At 48.1% G+C, this 14,063-nt stretch overlaps 1 protein-coding gene across 1 annotated transcript in view; it reads right to left on the reverse strand.

Annotated features, from left to right (window-relative positions):
• Positions 1-14,063, reverse strand: part of LOC309647585 (uncharacterized protein) — a 74,632-nt gene that overhangs the window by 4,348 nt on the left and 56,221 nt on the right. The window contains exons 6-7 of the mRNA XM_082435022.1: positions 10,882-11,564; positions 9,441-9,539 (exon numbers count right to left, since the gene is read on the reverse strand). The gene's annotated coding sequence lies outside the window, so the exon portion shown is untranslated. The remainder of the gene's footprint in view (positions 1-9,440; positions 9,540-10,881; positions 11,565-14,063) is intronic.

Raw genomic sequence — 14,063 nt, forward strand, 5'->3', positions numbered from 1 at the left:
GTGTGGCTAATGAAAAACCCAAGTCCCAACCATGAAAGCATAACATGTTTCTGAACCATGGCTGCACACTGGAATCCCCTGGAGACTTTTACTGATGCCTGGGTCCCACGCCCCAAAAATTTGTCATGTCATTGACCTGGGGTGTGGCCTGGGCAAGTAATTCTAATATGCAGCTAAGTGTGAGAACCTCTGCATTAGTGGTCCTCCACTCTCAGAGTCCACTTCTACACATGAACTTATAAAGACATAAGGTGAATGCTTACACTTACAGAATAAAATCATGGTTTTGTAATTCAGCCTATAAAGAAATCAGAAAATATCTAAAACTTGAATTAAGGTCTTATTGCCTGCCTCACCAAAAGAGGCTATCTGTGGTTTAAAAACAAAACAAAAACAAACAAAAAGCAATCTTTCTAATATCAACACTGGATGAAAATTAGTTTGACTATAACTAAAGAATGCATTTTATCAAATTTTGTCTTCTAACTTGAGACTATAGTATATTTTTTAAATTGGCATAAAATAAACAGGGAGAGCTTTTAAGGTGACTAACAATAAAAGTCCTCTACAAGAATTCTGAAGACAGCTGAGGTAGGCAGGAGTTTAAATTGTTCAAGAATGTTCTAGGTTTAAGGAAAATAGGCAACTCTGGTATTCTAAAACTTAGTAATTGCTGACAATATTGTAACCAAGAATGAATATTTTTGCATATTAAACATTTTATATATTTGTACTCAAGAGTAGGATTTAACATAGTCTATTGACTTTCAGAAACAATGCAAAATTGAGAGAGCGTACACATATTTTTTTTTGTCTTCTAAGCTGCATTGCTTTCGTCATTTCCAGGCTCATCCATCCAGAAAAGGTTACCCTAGAATGAAGTGGTCCACCTTTATAGTATTAGCACTGCTGCCCTCCTGTGGCCTGTTAGGGCATTTGACCATGCCTTTCTTAGTTTTTCAAACTTTGTCATTATTCAGAGATTTTAGTCATTGCTGAGTCCCAGAAACCGTTTTTAATTTCATTTTAATTAACTAGCTCTTTTCTGCTTGCCTTCTAGGAAATTAACTTTTGAAAAAGCGCTAACCTCTGTCCCTTATGGCATACATATGGAGGAGCATAATATTGGGGTCTGCAGTCAGTAACTATTTTTCCTTCCCTCCGGCTTAAGTACCAGCAGAAAGTGACCAAAATTGCCTTAAGTATGCATCACATTGAGAAAGCTACCCACCCTGATTCCTGACTTATCAGACCAAGAAAACTTGTTTGGGATAGTAAAACTCATATTTGCCAGGCAGTCACTTAAGTTTCTATCGTTCACCTTTACGTAGCTTTTAGAAGCAACTATGGTACGTACGTATGACACAATGGCAGGCCTTGTGCAAAACTAGCAGAAAGAATCAGGGCACCTGGCATCCTGGTGCTTAGGGTTTGTGGCTTCGTTGAGAATTCTGGAGACTACTATCATTTATATGAGCCCTATTCATGGTGTTCAGGAAAATGACTGGTCTTCTGATCACCCACTGCCACCTGAAAAGGATCCAAGGGAAAATATTCCTTTCAATCTGTCTTTGACGTGGACTCAATTATTGGAGAATCCTAGGGTAGGATCCCATACAACCACGCTTCTCAAATTTTTGTGTGCAGGTGAATCACACGATGATCTTGCTAAAATGCAGATTCTTGAAGCAGTAGGCCTCGCGTGGGGTCCGAGGTTCTGCATTTGTATGTGTTCCACATACTGCTGTTTGTGGAGGCTGTATAATGGCCTCCAGAGATACTGGAGTCATAATACAAGTTTCACCCTACTTTTTAAAATCCACTTTATGCCACTTAGTGCTTTTACAAAAGACCTGCATTGGTACCTGCTTCCATTAATCAAAAGAAATCCGAAGAGGATTTTTGCTTTTATGAAAAAAAAAGTGAAAAGCGAAAATATCGTTCAGCATTTATTTTGCAGCGAGCTGTTATACAGGCAGCCCACACAGGAGGTGAGAGTGGCACCCCCAAGCTCCTTCCTGGGAACTAGACTCAGCATCTCAGCATCAAGTTGCCATAGGTCTAAAAGTATCTGTGATTTATCTCCATTTATTTTGTGCATCCCTTTGCAAGGTATGCCCTTAGGCGTTTGCTTCAATGCTTTATGCCAAATCTGCTTATGAAAGCTTGCATAGGAACACTCTACTTTCAGATACCAGGGGAAAGCAGTACCTGGAACCTGTGAATGTGGCTTTGTATGCAAAGGGTCTTTCTTTGCAGATGAGATTTTGGGCGGGGAGATTATCCCCCCCAGGTGGGGCCCTGAGTGTAATCATATTTAATCCTCAGGAGAAGAAGGCAGAGGAAGCCTTGACTACAGCAGAAGGCAATGTGACCACTGATGCAGCATGCTATGGTGTTGGCTTTGAGGGTGGAAGAAGGGGCCACAAGCCAAAGAATGCAGCTATGGAAGCTGGAAAAGGCAAGGAAACTGATTCTCGGACAGTACATCTGGAGGGAGCATGGCCCTGCCTATAACTTGATTTCAGATTCTGACCTCCAGAACTAAAAGAATACAGGTGTGTTGTTTTAGACAAGTTATTGTGTAAATGTTTGTGTCCCACCAAAAGTCCTACCTTAAAATCCTAACCCGAAGGTGACCGTATTAGGAGGTGGGGCCACTGCGAAGTGATTAGGTCATGAAGGTGGAGACTTCATGAATGGGATTAGTGTCCTGATAAAAAGAGACCCCAAATCCCTTCACCCCCCTGCCCCAGGAAGTTACATGGCACTGTCTACAAACCAGAAAGCTGGCTCTCACCAGGCACTGAATCTGCCAGCACCGTGATCTTGGCCTTCCCAGCCTCCAAACCATGAGAAGTAAATCTGTTGTTTATAAGCTGCCTTGTCTGTAGTGGTTTGTTATAGCAGCCCGAAGAGACTAAGACACCAAGTTTGTTGTAACTTGTGAAAGTGGCCACAGGAAACTAATACACCGACACCACGAGTCCTCAGGTCACATTTTGTGTAGAAGCAAGACCCAGAGGGGGAGCTCTCAACCCTGACTGCACAGTAGTATCCCCTGGGAAACTTTCAAAAAACACATGTCCAGACCCCATTTCTACAGCAGTATAACCAGAACCTGTAGGGGTGGGATCTGAAAATCACTATTCTAATGGCTCCTTGGGTGAATGTAATCAGAAGGTGGGTGGAGCTGTATCACATTAGAATAAACACAAAACATCGCTTTCCTTGTGTTCAAGGAAAACTCTTAAACTGCCCTAAAATGTAGACACACCAGTCTGCTAGGCAATTCCATGAAACTATACACCAGCTTCTCAAAGCGCAGGGCTGAGCCAACATCTTACATGAAGACTTACCAGGTTGGAGATTTAACACGTTGTTTACCCTAAGCTGGTAAAAGACTTGACTTGTCTCATAGTTATTAAGATTCACCAGCACTTAGTTCCACAGGTGGGAATTCTTTGCCAGTACAACTTGTATGAGGCTGGAGGTGCCTTCAGTCCAACTCGCTCTCCACTGACACGCTTACAGTAAATGGGTGGCAAAACTCAGGGAAGCGAGCTCCATGCCTAACAAAGCATTTTCTATATCTGGGTGGAAAGCATGGCCTCAAAAACCAGACTCAAGATGGCTCCAAAAGAAACATTCTGCTTAGCAATTTATAAAGAAAGACCACCCTGGAATGCCAACTTTAGGTAAAGACCTGTCAGCCTCCAGAAGAATAAAGCAAAATAATCCTAAATGAGGGGCATGTTAATTACTTGGGGTGTGCATTGTGCATCTCATAACCCAGCCATAAGCACTATTTAAGTATTCATGGGAGCACCAGAAAGTACTTTTATGTAAAAGATGTCTCAAGTCATTGTTTTTGTGCTTTGATGCTAAACTCCATCTTTTGGCACTTTCTTATTTGGAGACTGGAATCACAGCAACCTGCTGGCAGAATCCATGAGTTACTTGCTTTATTTGGAATACATAGGCTGGAGCTAGGGACACAGTAGGTGAATCAAAAGTTGTTCAGTTTGTTACAACTGACCCAAAGCTGTTATGCCCATAGGTCTATTGTAGCTACCTCAGCAAAGAAGTGAATAAAACAATTCAGGGTCTTAACTGTTCCCACCACCACATCTGGGGATTAGAACATGAATTCTCCAGTCAACAGCCTGAAACAGCACTGCAGCTGCAGTCAAAGGATGCATCCCATTCACCTGGAAGTTTTCCCAACAGATGCTTCACCTGTCCCACCTCCACCCGATTGGGCAGGGCAGCCAGCTGGGGGAGGACGGGCAGGAGGTGGACTTAGAAAGGCTTCCCAGGTGGTTGAGATGCCACCACTTATGGAGAACCACTGGAGTGAAACAAAAGTCCTGCAGGTAGGTCAGGTCTGGCCTTGCATCTCCTGTGCAAAATGGTCAATCAAGGGGACACAGCCCTCCTACCTGAAGAATCCCCAAGTTTAATCCCCTGTGAAATCAAGCCTGGCTCATCCCTGAATACCTTTACAGAACTGGTTCACTCTGTCTTCAAGAGTTGATAGAAACTAAGAACCAAAAGTAACAATACTCCTGAATCTCTTTTAACGCAGCTGAATTCATCAGTGCTCCTCCAAGGGCCATGTGAGTACAGGCTCAGTTATGCCAATATTTCTGAGGGAACACTGACCGCAGAGGCTCCAGGGCTGCAGCCCACTGGGAACCGAGGTCAGTTTCCCGTTCAATAAGCAGCATCCTTCAGCCCAGGTCTGCAACATGTCTCTCTTCTGTAATCCTTTTTTCTCATTTTATTTCTTGGCTCATAGAATTTCATTCCTGTCTTCAGACGCTACATTTTTAATATGTTTGCTGTAACCGACTTCAAATTCTTTACGAAATAGGTAAGATCTGCACAGCAAATTAACTTTTCAGGACCCCACTTATCATCATCATACAATTATGAATGGAAAATAATCTATGAAAAACGAAGACATGATAAATTGTATACAGTAAAGCATTTATTAAGGTCAGGATGCATGACTGAAAGATAATTTAACAGCAACCAATTTATAGTTTACATCACTACCACATTTCAGCAAACGGAGGACATTAGGTAAATTACAGTGATTTGTTTTTAAAAATCCATTAACTGATCTATTATCCGTGCATAAAGTATTGTAGATATAGTTAAAGAAGCTAGTAGGAAAAAGCATAACCTTCCTCCCCCTCTCTCTGCCCATCCATCTTCCAGGAAGCCACAGGCTGTTGCTGACCAGACTTGGCATGAGGCCTCGAGGCTGCTGCTTTTCCCCCTACATCATAACCGATTTCAAATGGTGCTAGACAAAAACAGACTCTGAACACCAGGAGAAATCGGTCAGCCTGTGTAAGAGATGGGTCCAGTGGTGCTGGTTGGGGTCCGGCACCTTGACACTGCAGGTGGCAAGTCTGATTTCAGCTGCTCGGCAACTGTTGCTGAATGCTCCATGGCATCTAGGAGCAGGTGGACAGTGCTGAAGTGATGAGATAGTCCTCCTGGGACACAGCCCTCCCCTTGCCTATTGCAATCAAGTACCCAACCCAGCATTGCCCAAGCATGTGCTCAAAGGCCCTACCAACAGGCTACTGCTGGTGGCTGCCGCTCCCTGTCAACAGAAAGACTATCACAACCTCTGGCTCTGCTCAAGCCTCTGAGTTTCTTTTGAACACAACCCCATCCCTGCCCTGTCCCCCTCCGCAGCCCAACACACTCAAGAGTGTACTTTGCTTCTCAAGTTCTTCCTTTCTTGAACCAGCTCAGGTGGCAGGAGGAGGGGAGCTGATCCCACCAACAGCAGCTCCTCTGCGGTTGGCCTTTTGCTGTGCTGCAATTCTTACTCCTAAAACACTGATTTCAAATGGTGCTAGATACAAAGATGGAAAAATCTAAGCCACCATGTGAAACCAGCTTCCAGAAGAAGAGGATCTCACTGAAGAAAGAAGGGAGATGCGATCGGAAGACCCAGCCTCTGCCCCGAGCAGAGGTGTCTTCTTGCAGTTCCACTTGTGACAGGACATAATATATGGATCCATTAGAAAGGCACAGAGAATAGTTACAAAGTGATGCTCAAAGAACATGAAAGTCAAAGTTGATAAATTACATAGACAATCGCAATTCACAACTCATGATTTCTAGGTTATTTAATTCCATAACCAGTCCCTACCTATTATTATATATATGACAAAATAAAATAGCCAAAGCTGTTACTAAACTGGGTTAATATTTACATTAGTATTGCCCTGCTTTGTAAACTATTTCACAGTATGCAAAGCATTTTCCGATATTATCTCACGTCATCAGGAAACAAGCACCCTTTCTGCCTGTGAGGCTCTAGCCACTACACAAAGGTGGGTTTCACCTGAGCCAGGGCAACTCTTCCATGTGCCCTAGTCAGGAAGATCATGGGCTCCTCCTTCCCAGCCATAGGTGAGTGGTCAGGACATTCAAATATGACCCCGTTAATTGCCAATCTTATTTATTCTCTACTGTGACACAAAAAGATCAGTGTCTTATAATTGTACTAAGTAGATAATCCTCTAATAAAAGAACGGAGTTTTGTGTTGTTTTCAAATTCTGCCTGAAAATTAGGTTTGCAAATGGTGTTCAAATTAGATTTCCCATCTCCTAATGGCACCATCTTTTTTGGTTGTTTGAAGCTGAGAAAATATGTCTGTATTTCCTCTGATACCATAACCAAGAGAAAGAAGAATCTGTATCTCTCAGGTTCCCTACCAATTCTTCAGGACTCTAGATAAACCCTTATATTTTTTATTGCCTCCTGGAAATAACACCATGTGTTTCTCTAGGGAAGAGAAGGAAATAAAATTTGAACACCAAGTTGTGCTCTTGAATTCTCACAACAGTCTTGTGAAGTAGGTATTATTCCCTTTCTTGCAGGAGAAGAAACTGATCCTCAATGTGGTTCAAAAACTTGTCCACAGTCCCATGACTAGTGAATGGTGTCGATTCCAGGTCTGACTCCAGAGTCTGTGCTCCTACCCCTCTACCCATTGCTGCCTGCTTTGTAGTTTGACTATCGTCTCATTCTGTTCTTGAACTTAATTATGAGCAAGACTGAGGGTTAGGGAAGTCCTAGGCAATATTTCTGCATAGATGGGGGGGTATTACTGACTGTACATGTTAAACTTGGGTGGAGATGAGAGCACACCTGGTTCTGCAAGGAGCTGGTGCTTCAATACTTGCTTTGTTCTCCAGCACCCTGGTGCCTCTGTGGTCTCCACTGCACGGCTGTGGGAGGGGAAGACGCTGGGGATGAACTGCCCTGAAGTTCCTGTGCTGGACGCTTGAGCAATCCTGACAGCAGGCAGCACTAGGCTCTGCAGCCCGTGGGGCTCCGCGGGGCCTCGGCCACAGATGGGAGAGCCAGGGCTGGGGATCAGCGCTGCCTGCAAGGGCTCTAAGTAAGGACACCTGCAGTCAACAGCGGAGGGAAGGTCGGTGTGCAGGGGGGCGGGGGGTGAATCTAAGGCTTTAAGGTCACCACTGAGCGTTAATGATAGTCATTCCGGTAGAATATGAACCCTATAAAACGTGGGGTTTGGAGACCTACATTTGCTAATTCTCAGCTTTGCCGCTCTGTACTTCAGCCAAACTCTTCTTCCTTTGTAACTTCCAACTGCCACTCTCCACAAACCCCTTCCTAAGGTGTCGTCACAGGAGTCCTTTGGTGATCCAGACTGCCTCTTTCTCCACCAGAAGGCCTCTGCACAGGCTGTTCCTTCTTTCTGGAACACTCTGCATCTACTCTCCCATAACTACCAACCCTCAATCACTGCCCTCCCCGCCAAGTAAGCCTGGTGGTCTGAAGTCCTCCTTCAGGTCTCAGCTGGGCCACCCCGTCCGCAGGAAAGCTCCCCAGTCTAGCCTGGCTTTGGGTTAAGCTCCCCTCTCACACCATCAAGCTCTTGTCCTTCAGAACACACTCAGGTCATCTAGTCATGAGGGTGATTAATCCATGTCTCTCCTGCTACCCAGGAAGCGTCAGCTCTGAGTGCAGAGGAGGGGATGCACACAGCAGAGGAGCAACTGTCACCGAGGGAACTAAGGGACATGAACCTGAGTGTGGGCTCCAACTCTTGAGTTCTAAAATACTCTCAGTGTTCTGGAAGAAGAGACAAGAAATCATTAGCAATGCATTGCTGTAAACACTCTAAGAGTAGAGGGCGTAAAAGTCATCTTAGTAGCCAAACCTTTCACCCTTCCAATCCCGCCAGATAAAAGGGTCTGCTGAGGTCTCAAACCTCCCAACAGAACCAGGCTTCTCTATTGAAGTCAGCCGAGCAATGAACGACTCACTTACCTGAAACCAGCTGCTGATTTTGTCCCCTAGTTGCATGTAGCCAGGTGATTTCATGTGGCTGGAAGCAGCTTGCTCTCCCTGGCACCCAACCTGAGGGCCTCCTTGATCTGGAAGAAGGCAGCCTGGTAAAACCCCAGCCTGCTAAGGGCTCTGTCGTCAAAGGCGGGACGCTGGATCCTCCCACCTCAGCCTAGCGGCCCCACGCAAGCTGACCAGTGGAGAAGGGCTTAGAGGGCTGCCGGGAAGGAGAATCAGCCCCTGAGGAGCGGGTATGTCAGCCCTGGGAGGTGCCACAGCGCAGGAAGAGGGTTTGGGGGCCACAATGCCGCACCAGTCCAGTCTGTGCCCACATTCTATTTGGAGGTTTTTCCACCCCCTCATGCCTACGAAACTCCTCTGCCTGGGCAGTGACCCGAGGGTGGAGGAAAGGTCACCATACAGTGAATCAGAACACAGTGGCTTTAATTCCTGCTCAGCCAAGCTCTGAGAACTGGGGCCTGCACTTTCCTGGAATAGGCCTCAGAATGTCCATCCGAAAAGAGAGGGGCTGGTGCAGACTGGTCACTGCACATTCAAACGTGCGGAGGGGTCAGGCAGGAAACTTAAGACAGAGAAGCAGAGACAGTGTGCAGCAGAAGTATGGGGACCCGGAGGGGCCGTGTTTAGTCTAAAGGCATGCAGAATCAGATACAGCCGAAAAAAAAAAAAAAGAAACAAAAACTCTGCACAGGCCAAACAAAAACACCTGAGTGTTAAATACAGTTCATGGGCCGTTGCTTAAAGAATAGTCTGGAGATTGCAAAGAGAGCTTCTACTGCATTCTATAAATGATGCTGTGTCATTTAAAGTCCTAAAAATCCTATGCCCAGCACGGTGTCCAAAAAATAATACGGGAGGAAAACAGGAAGGAGAGGAATCCTTGTTTATGAAATCCGTAAGCAAACCCACGGAACAAACAGATATTTGCCTCCAGGAACCGAATGCTGCTGGCTTGTTCTGCGCTACCACAGCGTGTTCAAATCCAGAACGCTTGGGAAGGTTCCTGCGAGGCAGCAGCTTCTCCCTCCCTCCCAACCCAGCTGGGTGCTGAGTCACAGCTACTTACATGACTGACGCAAGTTCCAGCCAGGGTGGGGGAGGAGCGCCGGAAGTGAAGCCCAGATCATGCATCTTCCTGCCGCTGGGAATGCTGGTTTCACGGCTCCTGGCAGTGAGGAAGAGTCATGTTGGTGAGAGAGGGGGCCTAGAAAAGGCCCTTTTGAAAAAGGGGAACAGTCTGCCCTTGAGTTAGTCCCAGACCATTGTACGTCTGAACAGACAGGCCCAGCCCAGCTTCCTGTCACTCTCGGCTCTAGCCCTGGCCCAGTGTCCTGGACATTTTGTCTTAAGCTGTCAGGGTGGGACCTGTTGCCAACTAGCTGTGGTTAATGAATCAGAGGAAAGGGTGATAAAATGAAAGGTATATATACAGGGGGCCGTGGAGGAGGGGAACGTGGAGCTGGCTCTCTCTCTCTTCCTCTCTCTCTCTGGCAGCTTGGCCCCCATGAGGGCTCAGCATCCAGGAACCACCACACTTCACAGGCCCTAGATCCCAAGGTGGGGATGACATACTCCAGACCCACTAAACCCCCCCAGATGACCCCTGAGGTAAAAAAATCACCACGTTCTCAGCTTGTGTGGGCCCAGCATCAGCAGTTCTGGTTTCTCTTGGGGCAGGGGTATGGAGGCCTAGGTTCCCAGGCCTCTGTCCCTTCCTCAACACCACTTGGGTCTGGAAATCGCCCAACCTCCCAGACTCAGGACAGGGCATGGAGGCCCTAATCGGGATGACTGGCTGGCCGGGAGGATGCACATGGCTATCCTGCCCTGGGGATGCCATGGGGCCTGGGGGGTAGCAGGAGACAGTGGGCAGCAAAGGGGAGGAGGAGGGGTGGCGTGAAGACGGGATCAAGGACGCCTCCCTGTTTCCCAGAGAGTGACTTAGGCTGGGCAGAGGATGGGCACAGCCCTGAACTGCTTTCAGGGAAGCTGGTGCTTTCCACAAGAGGAAAAGCGAGTGTGCCTTTGGTCTATTACACACACGCAATGTCCACCAGAGTTCACAGGTCCAAGCCAACGCAGATCCAAAGAAAAACCACCAACAGTGCTCCCTTGTCACTCCCAAATCATCTACTTGACCCAGTGAAGATGGACTCAGACGTGAAACTTCAGGCTCAGGTGAAATCTAACTCTGGAGGTCGGGGGAGAGACACCCAGAGCCCGGCTTCCCCACCTCCCAAGGAGGAGCTGGGTCACCCCCTCCTGCAGCCACCAGGAGTAACTAGTAGGCATAGTATGCCGCCAGGAGCCCCATTCAGAGGACCGCATGCCTGCCTGCTGGGTGAAGCACGTTTCTGTCCCCAGGAACCTTTCCAGAGGCCTGCCCAGCCTCTGCAGTACTGCCCCCACTCCTCCTGGAAGGAGAGCAGAGCATCTCCCCAAGTCAGACATCCTCCCAGGAGCACAGTCCCGGCAGGCACCAGGAAGCCCGGGGCGTACCCACTAACCTCCGAGTGGCGGTTCTACCCAGTACCTGGGCACACACCTGGCGGAGCACTTGGACCAGGTCATGCCCATGACCTGGTTCCACTTCCCTAGGTGGGGGGTGGGAGGCTGGGCAGACAGAGGGTAGGTCTGGAGTCCAAAGCCAGCTTGGAGCACCTTTCTCTCCTGCTTCCCCTGCAGCTGGCCCGGCTGGTGGCTGTACCTTCACGGCTATGCCAGCCTCATTCTGTTATCAGGACCTCTGTCTGCCAGTCTCAGGACCTGGAACAGTGCGTAGTGGGAGGAGGCAGGAAGAGGAGGGAGGGGAGGGAGGAGGAGGAGGGAGGGAGGGAGGAGGAGGAGGAGGAGGGGGAAGGGAGGGAGGGGGAGGAGGTACTTTCACAGTCCAGTGCATTCCCATCAGATCGGAGAGGGGAACACGTACAACTTCCCCTTTTCAAGAGCTCCTCTGCCCCCACTTTCGTTTCGGTTCCTTCCCCTCTGGACTGGGGATGGCACGGCTGGTGGGCTGGGCAGGGGCAGGCACCCAGGTGCCCAGCCAACTGGGCTCTTGCCTGGCTCCATCTCGGGCCTGGCAGGCTCCCTCGCCCATTACCCGGCATGCCCTTCTCCTTGTCAGGGAGGCCGCGCCCTCTTGTTTTCAAAGTTTTATAACAGTATTGTTTGTTGTCCAGCAGATTAAATTCTTTTGGAGGCGGGTTGGCGGGGGCAGGGGGGGGAGGTTAGGGAGAGGGAGGAGGGAAAAGAGAGAGGGAGAGAAAACACAAATAACTGCTATTAGGGCCAAAAGATTAAATGAGTTCCTTTCTGAACGCAGAGTTCACCTGTCTTGGAGAGAGGCCAGTGGCCAGGAGCCCATGTTCCCTTCCTCTCTGTCCCTGTCGCTCTCTTCTCTCTGCCCCCTCCTCACCTAGCAAGGTGACATGTGGTCTCAGACTTTCCAGGCCACTACTCAGGGTTCAAGCTGAAAAGAAGAAACAGCTAGTAGGGCTGGGGGAGATTCATGCCTGAGCAACTCCCACCCCAGATAGGAAGCACGACATGGGGCCGAGCTGGTCCTGGCAAGGAGACCCTGGATTCTCATCTCCTCAGGGCTTTGGATGACCTTCTCCAGGACCAGACGGGGAGCTGCCCCATTTCAGAAACGGTTCATCTCTGCAGTGAGCCTGTGCTGTGTTCACATGTGAAATAAAAGTGATACATTCTATGATGTCAGAGACACGGGAAGAACTGGACCCCAAGGAAATGGTAACACTAACGCATGGACAAAAATTCCCATATACCTAAGGAGTGAGTGAGGGTGAGAAACAGAAAAGAAGGGAGATAAAAAGCTGATATAAAATAAGCATGATCTTACAAAGAGGGGGAACCAGTGAAAGGTTCCTGACCTGTCAGGCCTTTCGATGCTAAATCTGCAGGCAGTAACAATACAAAAGGATATATGATTCTCCATATTTAATACAACCCTCATTTAGACGTTAACTGGTTGACTTTGGACTTTGGTCACCTCTAAGTAGTATGCTCACTTCAACACACACCCGTGCCTTTAGAACAGCAGGCAATGCTGGTGGTCCCAGAGCTGTGGACCTGCCCTGCGATATTCCTCTTCCATCTTCTGCCTTTCTCCAACGACTATGCATGGCCCTGCCTCATGCACCCCTCTCTCTCTTTCACACACACACACACACACACACACACACACACACACACACACACACACACACGCGTGCTCCTTCACATCTCTGATGCCTATCAAAGATCCCTAGGGCTAGGAGGAATTGGCGGGGGTGGGGGGGTGATACAAATCAGGATTAGAGCAGCTCAGGGCTCTTTCCTGCCAGGGATAAGGGGAAATGTGCCTTTCTCCCTTTTTTATTTTCAAATATTATCAGTCCTATACGGTCAGTGGCAGGAGCTCTCTCTGCAAGGAGAAACAATGCTCATGTGTCCGTCCCTCCCCACCCCCCCGACCCCGCCCCAGGCTCAGGCGTGCCTCAGAGGCAGAAAGGAAAGATGAAGCCTGCAACGGATCCTGATACCCACACTCATGCTGTTCTGGGGTGGCCTCAGAGTTCACAGACTCAGGCCCAAAGGCCCCTGTCCAGGACCTCCAGCCTCCCCCTCTCAGATAAAGAAGCCTCATCTTTCCTTGGGAACCCTCAGCAAAGGGGATGCCACAGTCCTTCCCAAAGTCTAGCCTAAGCCACCCTCCCTGCTACAGGTTCAGCCATCCTCTTTCCCAACCTCCAGACAAACAGGGTCTGATATGACAAATCTTCACACGTAAAGTTACTGAAGCCTGCATCCACCAAAACAATCCCCTGGTAGCTTCCCCATCACGGGGTTTCTCTACAAGCCGAGGCTGCATTCAGGGGATACAAATGGACAAACGTCCAATCCCAATCCTTCTTCAAGGAACACCCCGGGATAAAGCCTAAGCCACCGTGGCTAAATGTGTTGTAAATAAACACTTCTTTCCCCTTCAAAGAGGTTCTGGCCTATTTGAATGAAGATCACACACAGAGGGCCACATGGCCAAGAAGATGCGCAGCTCTCACTCTGCCTCAGCACCCTTCTAAAGGGTGAGGGTTGTGCTCAGTATTCAGAAAACACTGCCACCAAGAATTCTCTGACCACCTTCTCCTCCGTGGGAAAGGGCTACTTGGTCAAGTCAATAGTGATTCAAACAATCAGAGCTGAAGCCAGCGTTTCCAGTATCTTACTTTACCATTGTACATCAGCCAATTCTTCCAGCAGGTGCTGTACACTAAGTAGCTAACAAACAGGTAACGTACACACAGTGTGCATCCTGGGCAAAGCTCCGTGTGTACCTTATAAATCCGATGGTAAAATCTCAAAGACCCCACAGTGAGGCCTCATTTCTAAGAGAGCTACTTAGCAGAAGCACGACCATAGGCACAAGCATGAAGTGCCATAGACGTGTCAGAACTGTCTGAAGCACTGCATATTCCAGAAGCTTCCAAATGTAAGAAACCTCACCAGAAACACATGACGCATGCTTGGCTTCCCAGCCAAGGAGTGCAAGCCAGTCTTCACAAGAGCGCCAAGAAGTTGAAAGAACAGAGAACGGGAGAACCCAGATATTCTGAGGTTTCCTGCCCCTTCAATATATAGAGAAGGGATCAAGACCTAGAGAGATCAAGTCAACTGCCCAAGACCCACC

Source organism: Balaenoptera physalus (assembly GCF_965194825.1).
Source record: "Balaenoptera physalus genome assembly, chromosome: 1".
In the NCBI taxonomy this organism is placed as follows: Eukaryota; Metazoa; Chordata; class Mammalia; order Artiodactyla; family Balaenopteridae; genus Balaenoptera; species Balaenoptera physalus.